This window comes from Mus musculus, chromosome 17, assembly GCF_000001635.26.
Source record: "Mus musculus strain C57BL/6J chromosome 17, GRCm38.p6 C57BL/6J".
NCBI classification, from domain to species: domain Eukaryota; kingdom Metazoa; phylum Chordata; class Mammalia; order Rodentia; family Muridae; genus Mus; species Mus musculus.
In genome coordinates this window covers 70,789,480-70,802,798 of record NC_000083.6, presented here as the reverse complement: position 1 = coordinate 70,802,798, position 13,319 = coordinate 70,789,480, and the positions used below count along the sequence as shown (strand labels likewise).

Below are 13,319 nucleotides of genomic sequence, written 5' to 3'. Positions count from 1 at the left end.
AAGGGTGCATCAGGTTCCATTACAGATAACTGTGAGCCACCACGTGGTTGCTAGGAATTGAACTCAGGACCTCTGGAAGAGCAGCTAGTACTCTTAACCACAAACCCTCTCTCCCGCCCAGGTTGTCTTCTTTTAAGTTCAGTAACATTCCAATTCTAGAACCAGGTGAGGTAGTCTGTCCTCAGGAAGCTACGGCAGGACTCAGCTAAGCTACACAGCAAGACCTTGTCTCAAAACAGAAAAGGCCAAGCAAAACCAAAACCAACTTTTGCCTTCTAGCCAGGGCCGAGGGACTGCAGGACAGGGTATAAGGAGGCACTGTGAGAATCTGAGGATGAGAACAATGTGGATCTAGAGGCAGTGGCAAGGTCATTTCAGCTGTGAAGAAAGTGGAGGGTCAGGCGCTAACTCCACAGACATGGTTAGAGTAAATTACAAGCTCCGAGTTGCGTTTTTCTTTAAAGAATATATGTCATAATGAGAAGCAGAGAAAGACTTCTGTGGGAGGGACGTCTATGCAAGCTATGCTTTGAAATCTCCCTGGCTATATTGAATTAAAGACCGAGACGTTTAGAAAAGAGCGGCTCTCCACTTCTCCCACGCACCATATCGGGTGGGATACGGTTTTTAGTTTGGGAACATAGCGATAGTACAAAAGACTCAGGAGTGAAAAGAATGAAACATTTCTTTTAACCCTGCCAGGGAATCTATGATTGCTACAAGGAGTTGCCGTATGTTGGTGCCAACGAGCCAAAACAGAGACCGGTTCCCCTGGGAATACACCTGGCTTTTTATGCTGAGTCCAAATCAAAATTTCAGGGATGAAGGTGTAGTGTGCAGTGTGGGTGAAGCCTTGAACTCAATCCCTAACACCTAATATACAAACACTCGAACAAACACAGCAGATGTGCATTCAAATCCTATGCACAGCAGCCCTATGTATCCTTGCAGGTTCCAAGAGAATTAGGTCTCTGACTACATCTCAAAAGTCACAACAGTGGTTTCTCTGCCTTGTTTTAATTCTTTTCCTGTTCTTTCTTTTCCTCCCTTCCTTCCTTCCTTCCTTCCTTCCTCCCTCCCTCCCTCCCTCCCTCCCTTCCTTCCTTCTTTCCTTCCTTCCTAGCTTCCTTAATCATTTTTATTTTTGAGGCAAAGTCTTACTATATAGGCTTGGCTAGCCTAGCCTGAAACTCACTATTTGACCAGACTGGCTTCAAACTCTCAAGAGATCCACCTGCCTCTGCCTCCCAAGTCCCCGGTGACAGGATTAAAGCCACTAGGGCTGACTTGCAGCCACCAGTGCCCAATTCACAGTCGTTGTGTCTCTACTTTAGGGCCTCGGACACTGAGAAGAACATCCACACAGAACTTGTTACACAGCCAAAGATAACTTTGAACTGCTGATCCTGTTGCCTGCATCTCCTAGTGCTAGGACCACAGGCACACGCTCTGTGCCTGGGCTATGCAGTGTTAGAATTGAGCGCAGGGCTTTGAGCATGACAGGTAAGCACCCTTAAGAACTGAGCTGCATCCCCAGCCCAAACAAACATTTTTATTTCCATGTTAGAAATGGAGAAGGCAGTTGTGCTGGCTGGTTTTGTGTGTCTACTTGACACAGCTGGAGTTATCACAGAGAAAGGAGCTTCAGTTGAGGAAATGCCTCCATGAGATCCATCTGCAAGGTATTTTCTCAATTAGTGATCAAGTGGGGAGGGACCAGCCCATTGTGGGTGGTGCCATCTGTGGGCTGGTAGTCCTGGGTTCTATAAGAAAGCAGGCTGAGTAAGACAGGGGAAGCAAGCTAGTAAGCAGCATGCTCTATAGTCTCTGCATCAGCTCCTGCCTCCAAGTTCTTGCCCTGTGTGAGTTCCTGTCCTGACTACAATGTATAAGTGTAAGCTGAGTAAACCCTTCCCTTCTCCAGCTTGCTTCTTGGTCATGATGTTTTGTGCAGGAATAGAAACCCTGACTAAGACAAATTGGTACCAGCATAGTTGGGTATTCCTATGACAACCTGACCCTGTTTTGGGGAGGACTGTGGAAGGACTTTGAAACTTTGGGCTAGAAGGGCCATTGGGATGTTAAGAGCTCTGTGGGATGTTCTGTAGGAGCTTGGAAGATAATGTTGTGAGTGTGCAAACGATGGAGGCCTGGCTTCTGAAATCTTAGAGGGAAGATTAAAGACTCTTATCATAGGCCATTGCTGTTTTGATTGTGAAGATTCTGTGGTTTTGGTTAGCTGGGGCTGAAGAATCAACTGTGATCAATAAGATACCAGATCTACTAAAGTGAAACCTTTGCATTACTGGGACTATTGGTACTGGTTAGCTGGAGCTAAGAAATCAGCAGTGATTAAGAAGAGACCAACATCATTGAGGTGAAATCTGGGAAGTGTTTTCTGAGTGCACAAAGAAGTTGTGTTCAGAGATAGCCAAGGTTGTACCTTGTGCTGCAGCTAGACTTGGTAATGTGTAACAATCACCCAGGTGATACTGGTTTTGAAGGCAGAAGGGGGTCATGAAGCAGCTGAGGCTTGGCACTGTGAGAGGCCATGGAAGGCCATTGGTGAAGGTGCAGCCTCAGTTGCAATTGATGGCCTGGGACTGAAGGGGTCATGCAAAGGAGCTTGGCACCATGAAGAGAGCCTATGAGAGGTTACTGGAAGACAGCAGTGTTTTGGAGAAGCCAGTACCTTGAGATGACCACCAAGAACAGCAGCAGCACAGGCAGTTGGAGCCTAGAAGACAGGGTGCGTGCTACAAAGGGCAGAGCTGGAGAAGTGACCCAAGCCCTTGGAGGAGCCCAGAAGATGGTGAGTAGGTCCCAGACATTGGACAGTCAGAGTTTGATTTTGCTTTTGATTGTGACTGTGCCCTGATATTTTTCCCTCTTGAAGTAAGAAAGTATTTTAGTGGAGTCTATAGTTAAAAGACTTTGAATTTCAAAAGAGATTGGATATTTTAAAGGGATTGAAAATTTAATATGTTAGAATTTGTAAAGACTGTGGGACTTTTAAAGTTATTTAGATCTTGGAGATGAACAAGAAAGTAAGCGTTGAGACTTAATAGTGATGTGTTTGTGTGTCAAGCTGACAAGGGGTCAGTTGTACTGTTGGTTTTGTGTGTCAACTTGACACAAGCTGGAGTTATCACAGAGAAAGGAGCCTCCCTTGAGGAAAGGCCTCCATGAGATCAGGCGGTAAGGGATTTTCTCAATTAATGATCAAGTTGGAGAGGCCCCAGCCCACTGTGGGTGGTGCCATCCCTGACTGGTGGTCAGAAAAAAGCAGAAGTCAGAATCCCGAAGCAGCATGGAGTGGGTGGGTGTTCATCACTGATGCGTCATTGGAATCACAGGCTAACTGCACAGGCATCTCCTGAAGCTCCTGGCTCATTTCTTTCCTGTCACACCCCCTGCAGTAGAATTTGTGTGACAAGTTCCACAGGCTAAGATGATAGACCTCATCAGGAGGAGGTTTCCTGGAACAGGTTGTGGAACTCTTCGCTGGAGAAAAAATATTGAGCCTGTAGTTCTCTTGGCAACTTATCTGTTTTTGTTTTCTATTCCTTTTCCCATATATGAAATGTTCCTGATAGCCTAGGCCAAGATCTTAAGCGAGTATTATGGCTACAAAACCATCCCATGAGATGGAGTCACTAACCATGCCCTCATCTCCGGGAAAACCAGGGCTTCGCTTTACAAATCATGCATAAGATAGCATTGATGAATATAAACTTCTCCAACAATAATATTTCATATGGTTGCATGTGTGTCATCGGAAGTAGGTTTTGATATATTAAGAAAGCCTTAAATAAAAAGAATTAAAACAGTTTAAATTTATGCTTTGAAGATTTACAGGAAAACAGGAGCTGGCAGTTAAACAGTAACTGACCATAAATATTCATTAGTTTATTCTTGGGAATTTGCCACTAGCCTTAGGTGATTTTTATATTGCGATGTACCAAATGATCAGAGTAATGTCTGTTGTACCTGGCTGCTTTATTGAAAACACCCTTTTTGAAGTTGTAATATTTGAATGATTTTGTATTTTGTATCTTGCTGTACCAAATGATTATTGCAATGTCCCTTCTATTGTACTGCTTCACTGAACACAGCTTTCCAGAGTTGTAACACTTGTTTCTCTAGGAGTAAAAACCCTTGCTCGAGAGCTGCAAAACACTCAGATTCACACTGCCTCTGTGTTTGTTTCTGTGTGTCTCAGCTGAATCCTTACCCACCTGGCCTCGAGAACCCACATCCCAGGGACCCCCAATACCCAGCTGGGGTGGTCTGTGGCATGTTCCCTTCTATAGACTTTTGGGGTGAAGAAGGAGAGAAGCTGGGAGGAGTAGGGGGGTCCATCTTCCTACTTTAAAGCCATGTGGGTTTATCACCAGTACAGCTCTGTATAATTTCAAGTTGAGATTATCTGTGCATTGAAGAATGCATTTTTGTGGCTGTTTCTCCAATCTGTGGTGCAGAGGCCACGTCTCATATACACATAGACGTGCCATCAATGGCATGTCTCTGTCATACTGTCGAGTCTGTTCTCTTACTGGCTGGAGCTGTAGTAAAAGAAGTATGTCTCTCTTGTTTATTTACTGTTATTGGTATTTGTGGTGGTGCTGGGGATTGAAGCCACAGCCTTGAATATGCCAGGCAAGAGGCATATTCTTGCATTTGTGCCTGCCATTTTTTTAAAAGTTATCTTATTTTGATGTATATGGATGTTGGCCGACGAGTATGTCTGTATACCATGTGCATGCCCATTGCCTACAGAGGGGAGGAAAGAGTGCTGACCTGGAGTTATGGATGGCTGTCAGTTAATGTGGGTGTGGGGAAACAAAATTGTCTCCTTTGGAAGAGCAGCCAGTGCTCAGCAGCTGAGCCATCTCTCCAGCCCCTGCTTTCCTTTTTAAGAAGTCAAAACTTTGTGGCTTCTAATGCATGAAGGCTAGTGGCACCGAGCCTGATATATTTGGTGCTGGAGCACTAGCTCAGTCCTGAATGCTTGCTAGGGAAGCACCCACCAGCTGAGCGACAGCCCCAGCCCAGTTTATTTTTTTTTTTAAAGTGAGTTTAGGATGCATGTGGTGTGCATGCATATGATCCCAGTCACTCTGGACTGAGTCAGGCAGGTCCCTGGAGTCCAAGAATCAGAGAGCAGCCTGGCAAACATAGTCTCTGAAGGGCTGTAAAAGTTTGTTTAGCTTTCATCATTTCCCCGCCTGGGTTTTATTTTTAAATGTGGTTTGACTTCCGATCAGCAGATATCAGTCACCACACTGTTTACATCATGTGTCACCTACACAAATAAAGCTGCTGTCTTTGAAAGCAGAATGAGGGCTGGAGAGATGGCTCAGCGGGTAAGAGCATTGACTGCTCTTCCAAAGGTCCTGAGTTCAATTCCCAGCAACCACATGGTGGCTCACGACCATCCATAACAAGATCTGACTCCCTCTTCTGGAGTGTCTGAAGACAGCTACAGTGTACTTACTTACATATAATAAATAAATCTTTAAAAAAAAAAAAAAGGAGAGAAAGCAGAATGAAGCTAGCTAGGAATGGCGGCTCACCTTGAAATTGGTAATTCTAGCACAGGGAAGGAAGTAGGGGAAAGGATTGCCCTGGGTCCCAAGCCAGTTTGGCCTACAGAGCGAGACCTTGTCTAAGCAATACAGGCAACCAGGGCTGGTGTGATGGATGGCTCGGGTGGTTAGCTGCTTACCACCCAGCCTGACCACCTGAAGCTGATCCCCAGAACTGACATGGTGGATGGAGAGACTCAACTCAAGACAGTTCTCCTCTGACAACTACCCATGCTGGGGCACATGATCTCCCCCACCTCACTAAGTAAGTGTAAAATTGAAAACAAAAACCCCCAAAGAGGAAAAGAACTGGACTAAACTGTGATTTTTGTGACATATATGTGTGTATATGTATTGTATGTATGTATATGTGCCTATAGATGTTGGGTATGTTGATATGTATGCATATATACAAAATTATGACTTAGAGCTAATAACTCCTCTTCGTAAGGCAGTCTGCAGAAACTGACTTTTTCTTCCCCAAGAAAAGTCCTAGAAACTCAAATTTTCTTCCTTCTCAAGAGTTGTCCATAAAGAAATTCTCTGTCCAAGGGGTGGTAGTGGCCCAGGCTTTTAACCCTAGAACTTAGGAGGCAGAGGCAGGCAGAGTGAGTTTGAGGCTAGCCTGGTCTACAGAGCAAGTTCCAGGATGGCCAAGGCTATACAGAAAAACCTCGTGTTGAAAAAACCAAAAAAACACCAAAAACAAAAGATGTGTATGTGTGTGTGCCTGTGTGTGGAGTCCAGAGGTCACCCCCGTGTGTGTGGGGTCATCTTAGAAGAGCTATCCATCTTGTTTTCTGACTCAGGGTCTTCGTTGGTCAGAGCTGAGCCATTTAAGGCTAGATGGCTAGCCAGCAAGCTCGGCATTTCCACCCTACTAGCCCAAGGACTACAACGCACCATAATGCCTGACATTTTCCATGAGTTCTCAACTTTGAACTCTGGTTATTTTGCATGAGAGGCGAGAACTGGCTGACAGCCTCCTCCACAGGTTTTACTGGGCCGTCTCTAGTGCCCTTCGTATAATGAATTAGTAACTGTATCTCCCTGAGTCCTGTGAGTCCTTAAAGCACGTTAATTGAACCCGAAGAAGGGGTACAGGGGCTGTATGCTATATCTCTTTCCTTATAGTGTGCACTTATGTGTATGTATTTGTGTTTGTGCAGAGGTCTGTGTATACCTATGCAGGTCCCCTCAGAGGTCAGAGGTGTTTGATCCTGGGCGGAGAAGGTTGTGAGCTGTTTAAAATGGATGTTAGGAATTAAATTTTGGGTATGGTACAAGAGAGGTACTTATCTGCTGAGTCATCTCTCCAGACCCAGCCTAACTATTTTAAAAAATAATTAGGGTTATGAGATTGTCATCTATAGTGTGTATGCGTGTGTGTGTGTGTGTGTGTGTGTGTGTGTGTGTGCATTTGTGTGTGTGTGTTGGGGGGCAAAGAAGAGTGTTTGGGGGCAAAGATCTTGTGAACTGACCTTCATCCTAGAGAATTTGATGCTACCTCCAGATACTGTCAAAATTGAACTGAGTTAGAAGATGCTCAGCTAGCCAGGTATGGTGGCTAGTACCTTTAATCTCAGCACATGGCAGGCAGAAGCAGGTGGATCTCTGTGAGACAAGTCAGCCTTGTCTACAGAGGAGTTCCAGCTAGGGCTACATAGAGGATTTTTTGTTTCTTAGAATAGCTACATGATTTCCCTGGTATCATTGCACTTCTTTCTAATCAAAGTTCTTGTTTGAGAAAGTGGTAAGAGACCTTACTCTCTGAGCCTGTGTAGTGCGACTCCCTGTGACCCCTGGAACACTGCAGGCTCCCACTGGCTACTCGAGGATCTGTTTTCAGTCTGTCCTGTCTTGCCTTTATCATATCAGGCTCCACACAGGATATCACTAAAGGATGGTTTCTGGTCCTTTGCAGTACTGGTGCTGGGCAAAGCACAGCAAAGATAGCCGTTTCAAATGCTGAACATAAAGCGAATTACACACAATTTGCTCTCCATGACTGCTACATAGTGATCAGTAAGTAGTTTCAGGTTAGTCAGAAATTATGAAACAGACTATATGCTTTCTCTCTGTTTCTCTGTCTCTGTCCACCACTACTCTGTGTGTATGTGTGTTCACTCGAATTCACACCCTTAACCAGGATGCACCTGTAGCTCTCCATTTAGCCTTGCACTCAGGCCAATGAATGGCCAGGCTCACAGAGTGTAACTGTGGTAGAGACATCCCTGGACAAGAACCCCAGGGATGGTACCGATTGCTGGTCACAATAACAGCCACACACCGCTCCTGTAAGCAAACTTAAAAGCAGGCAAAGCTTACTTAGGGTTTCATCGCCTGCCTTGAGTTCCCTGTCCAAGCTCACAAGCCTCGTGTGGGGATGCTATCTGCTACCCTGGATACTCTTGCCAGGTGAAGTTAACGTGGAGTCAGCCAGCCTCCTGCACACACTGTTTATTTATCTCTTTCAGATAAAGCCTGAAAGTTCCACGTAGACGTTGTCCACAATTCGGGAGGCAAAAATAGATTACCAAGTACAACAAACCGGCACTTTATCCTCCAGCCAGAGAAACCCGAGCTTGCGTTTTCCCCCCACAGCCGGAGACTGCATTCCTAGTGAGAAGGGCTCAGTTCCATCTGGTTGGTTCTTTCCCTGTTAGATAATCCCAGACGTTTCCATGTAACATGCGAGCCACTGTCAAACAGCACTGAGCCATCTCCCTGGGACAGCTGTTTCACACAAGGGCCTCATTGTCTGAGGAGAGCTGGTATCACTTTCCTTCAAGTGCTGGGGAGACAAGCATTCTGTCAGCTGCCTTGGCTTGAAGGAAGCCTCGCCCACTGCAGACTTTCATTATTCTCTTATCTGGCCCCAAACCACTATGGACTGGGAGGGCTGAAGGCCTAAAGCAAGAACCAAGTCTTTGTCCTGCTTTGCTTTTACGGGGGTGGGGGATAATAGCTTCACATAGCCACAGAATTAATGGTTTTTCTCTTCCAGTGCTAGCTGGCTTGTTTTCTGTTTTCTTGGGGCTCCAGAACTCTGGAGTTGTCCAGTCTAGGAATGCTAAAACCTGTATCCCGGGGAGGCGCTGTCAAGAGTTCCGACTATTGATAAGTGAATACAATTTTAAAATGAGATGGGCCATTCCTTCTCTAAAATAGATGGCCCTAACAACCCCCGCCCCCAAATCTCAGCTTTGCTTCAAGCACTGACTGAGCAAATGGGTTTCTTATACGAGTACACTGTAGCTGTCTTCAGACATGCCAGAAGAGGGCATCAGATTCTATTACAGATGGTTGTGAGCCACCATGTGGTTGCTGGGAATTGAACTCAGGAAGGGCAGTCAGTCCTCTTAAACGCTGAGCCATCTCTCCAGCCCCACAAATGGGTTTCTAACCACAGCTCTCTTTCCCTCTCTCCCTTTCCTAACCCTCCTTTCTCCCTCTCCTTCTCTCTGTTTTGGACCCAGAAAGATATTCAATGAAATATCTTACATTCTTATGAACATGATGATCGCTTGAGGGCTACCGCCTTTCATGCAGGTGTGTGTGGTTAGGAATTGAATCTAAAGCCTTGTACATGCTACGCAACGCTGCCAGCCACTTACCTATACCCCAGAGAATACCTGTGGGGGTCAGAGGTCAACTAGTGGGAGTGGGTTCTCCCCCTTACCATGTGGTTTCTGGGACATGAACTTAGACTGTCAGGTTGCATGGCCAGCACCTTCAAGTGCTGAGCTATGCAGTGGATCTCACGGAGTCTCTGCTTCAAACATTTGAAATATTTAAAAACTGGGATAACTCTGAACCCAGTTCTTATCTCTCCCTCACTGTATTTTTTTTTAAGATTTATTTATTTATTATATGTAAGTACACTGTAGCTGTCTTCAGACACTCCAGAAGAGGGAGTCAGATCTTGTTACAGATGGTTGTGAGCCACCACGTGGTTGCTGGGATTTGAACTCTGGACCTTCGGAAGAACAGTCGGGTGCTCTTACCCACTGAGCCATCTCACCAGCCCTCCCCCTCACTGTATTTAAAAATCTAACCTAGAGGGTGGGTGGTGGTGTACGCCTTGAATCCCAGCACTCAGGAGGCAGAGGCTGGCAGATCTCTGAGTTCAAGGCCAGCCTGGTTTCCAGAGTGAGTTCCAGGACAGCCTGGGTGACGAAGAGACACTGTCACAAACAATCAGACCCCAGGTCATAACCTAAACCCTAATTCTAACCCTAACTGTAACTGCAATCACAAACCTCAACCTTAACACTATGACTAATCTTAGCTGTAACCCTAACTGCAACCTTAAACCTCACACTCTCACAACCCCAACTCTAGTGAATAAAACTTTTAAAAAGCAAAAAAAAAAAAAAAAGGTTGGGACTCCAAAGGGAAATTAAACAAGTATGTTCAGAATTTCCCTTTTCTTCACTATATACTTGTCCATGGACCTATGGATTTCAGGGCTCTTGAGAAATTTTCATTAAACAGCCATCATGTCCTCTTTTTGTTCAAATGTATAACTTAACTAAAGCATAGGGGTTTGGACTCCAAAAGATACCCTGACCCCTGAAGAGATAGGTGTTTCCCTTGCATAGGAGGCAAAGAACACTTCAGGTAATCTGGACAAGCTAGATGTGGCTGCTTGACTTGATTTTTTTTTTCCTTTTCTAGGGTATATGAATTAAAACAAACAAGAGTTGGTTACTTAAAACTTAGCTCGGGCTGGTGAGATGGCTCAGTGGGTTAGAGCAACCGACTGCTCTTCCGAAGGTACAGAGTTCAAATCCCAGCAACCACATGGTGGCTCACAACCATCCTTAACGAGATCTGACCCCCTCTTCTGGAGTGTCTGAAGACAGCTACAATGTACTTACATATAATAAATAAATAAATAAATCTTTAAAAAAAAAAAAAAAACTTAGCTCTTCCCTCCAAAGTGGGGTTAATGGTTTTCCTTACTGCTCTTCTTTGAAAGAAAAGAAGGAAGGAGAAAGAATGGGGGGCGGGGGGAGAAAGAAAGGTTAAATCACAGAATTCAGGACACAGAGAAAGCCCTCTGTAACCTCAGTCTGAGCCAGCCATCAGAACAGAAGGGCAGTTGCCAAGGAGCCAGGGGCAAATACGTGCTTCCCTGAGGGTTTTGCCAAGCAACACACGGCATCATTATCTTGTCAAATGCTGTTCGTGTTGTGTCTGTTCTTTCAGACACTTCTGGGTTTGTGACCTTAGCCAAGATACTGCCAGAGAGCTGTTTGGAGGGCAAAGGACAGGGCACCTGTCAAAAATCTCCAGACCACTCTGGGGGGGGGGGGGGGGAGTGTGAGGGCACAGCAGATTCTCCCTAGGGCTTCTTGCCACAGAGGGCTGGATTCCCACTAACTTGGATTTGCTTCATCTGAAATTGGCAACGTTCTGTCTCTGGAATTACCAGCCAACTTCAGAAATTGGAGATCTCAGCAGATTAAAGCGTGACTTGGGGCATAAGATAAAAGAGACATATTCCAAGCGCTCTGTGATGAAGTTGTATTTAGAAGCTGGACAGGGCTCATATAGACGATCCACCTAGTGTTCACACCCATGCCAAACCTATCCTCCGATCAGAGGAGGCCGTATCACACAAGGTGTGATCCTTGAAGCTTTTTACAGCAGCCTGATCGGACTCAGGCATTATTTGCGAAGTGCTTTTTACCCAACTAGGAAGAAAGGTATTGCTAAGTTAAAAAGCTGGGCCTAGCAAGGTGGCTTACATGGTTAAGAGCACTAGCGATCTTGCAGAAGACCTGGGTTTGATTCCCAGCCCCCACATGGTGGCTCTCAACATCCATAACTCCAGTTTCAGGGGATTCAACTCCTCTCTTCCACTCTCTGAGGGCACCAGGCATGCGTGTGCGACACAGATGTACATGCAGACAAAACATCCATACATATAAATCAAATAAAGGACTTGTTAAAGCTTTATAAGATTAAATATTTCCAAGATTTAAATGTACACTTAATGGTGCCATGCTATGCGGCAGAGAAGCTGGATACACGAAGAAGAATAAATCCCAGCACTCGGGAGGCAGGAGTAGGTGGATCTCTGTGAGTTCAAGGGCAGCCTGGTCTACAGAGTGAGTTCCAGGACAGCCAGGGCTCTACCTTCCCTCTGAGAATGGGAGCACAGACTACAGTAAGGTGAGGCTGGGAGTGCTTGAGGCACCTGGGAATCCTGGGTGGCCACACCCAGCACATCTTAACCACAGACTGAGCTCAGAACAATTAAGTGCTTGATGTATTTATTCTTCAGAGTCCAGGCTTTGAAATGGCCTGTCATTTTATTCCTTCCTTCTTTCCTTCCCTTCCCTTTGCTTTGCTTTCTTTCTTGGTTATTTTTGAAAGTGTATTTTAACGACAACATTTCTCCCTTCCTTTTCTCTTTCCAAACTCTCCCATATAGCCCTCCTATCTCTCCTTCAAACTCATGGATTCTTTTTTACATTAATTTTTATTGCGGGGGCTGGAGAGATGGCTCAGGGTTAAGAGCACTGACTGCTCTTCCAGAGGTCCTGAGTTCAATTCCCAGCAACCACATGGTGGCTCACAACCATCTGTAATGGGATCTGATGCCCTCTTCTGGTATGTCTGAAAGTAAATCAGCAATTTTTATTAGGAATGGCAATGCCTGATTATGCTTAATGTTTTCATCTCCATGAGCTACATGAAGATGATACATCCAATTAAGTTACTATTCCCTATGTACAAAGTATCCTTTGTGGCTGGATTCTCTCTAGACGACAAACAGCAGAAATAACACTAAGAGAATAAGATTAGTGGGTGTTGATGGGTATTCCGTTACAGAAAAAAAAAATCGATATTTTTATGCATGTTTGGGATTTGTTCACCGTCAAAGTCAAGTGGTTATTTAAGAGCCTAAAGACCAGAACAATGACAGCTTTCTTCTAGATGGTTCCCACACAAAAGGAAACAGGCTTTATGCCTACTGTCACCAGGGATGGGACCCAGCCCAGTAGGTAGGTGCTGGCTTAGCATGGTCAGCACCTGGTTCATCTTCTGAACTGCATAAATGAGTCTATGCTCATTTGGCAAGTTGGTAGGAGGATCTAGAGTTCAAGGCCTTCTCTGCTGCAGCCAGTTAGAGGCTAGCCTGGGATATAAAAGACCCCATCTTAAAATAACAACAGCTTCAGGAAAAGAAAACCAAACCGAGTTATTCTTTCAGAGGACAAGAAGCATCACAGGTCAAAATACACACCAACCATAAACCTCATCCCAATTTCAGAATTCTGGTAAATGTATAAATTATGGCTCTGACCTAAGGTGATCTAGTGATTCCCCCCCCCCCCTAGCAACATTTTGTTTGTTTGTTTGTTTGTGTACACGGAAGCAGAGTTTCTTATAGATCAGGCTGGCTTTGAACTCACTAAGTAGCTGAGGATTGATTCTGCAGCCTCCACCTTCCTAGTGTTAGGATTACAGGCCCGGGGCTGCCACGCTTGGATTGCCAATTACTATTAGTACATAGTTGAATGTAGTTTGTCCTGAGGCTGCCTCCTACATAGCTTTAAGTTTACCCTAAAGGATATTTTATATAGGAGAGAGTAACTTAACTGGATGTATCAATACACTGGTAAATAGCAGTTTAGTTTCCGCCAATCAGAAGTGGCCAGCTGGGCACTGGCACCAGGGCTCAGCAGCTACAAGTATTTAGTGCTTTTGCAGAGA

The 13,319-nt window shown here is 45.1% G+C and overlaps 1 protein-coding gene and 1 long non-coding RNA gene across 32 annotated transcripts in view; one reads left to right on the top strand and one right to left on the bottom strand.

Annotated features, from left to right (window-relative positions):
* The window catches only part of Dlgap1 (DLG associated protein 1), an 852,341-nt gene that overhangs the window by 18,615 nt on the left and 820,407 nt on the right, over window positions 1–13,319 (bottom strand). The window lies entirely within an intron of this gene.
* Window positions 1–13,319, top strand: part of Gm41609 (predicted gene, 41609) — a 40,306-nt gene that overhangs the window by 3,202 nt on the left and 23,785 nt on the right. The window contains exon 3 of the long non-coding RNA NR_168098.1: window positions 1,335–2,812. This is a non-coding gene — a long non-coding RNA (predicted gene, 41609). The remainder of the gene's footprint in view (window positions 1–1,334; window positions 2,813–13,319) is intronic.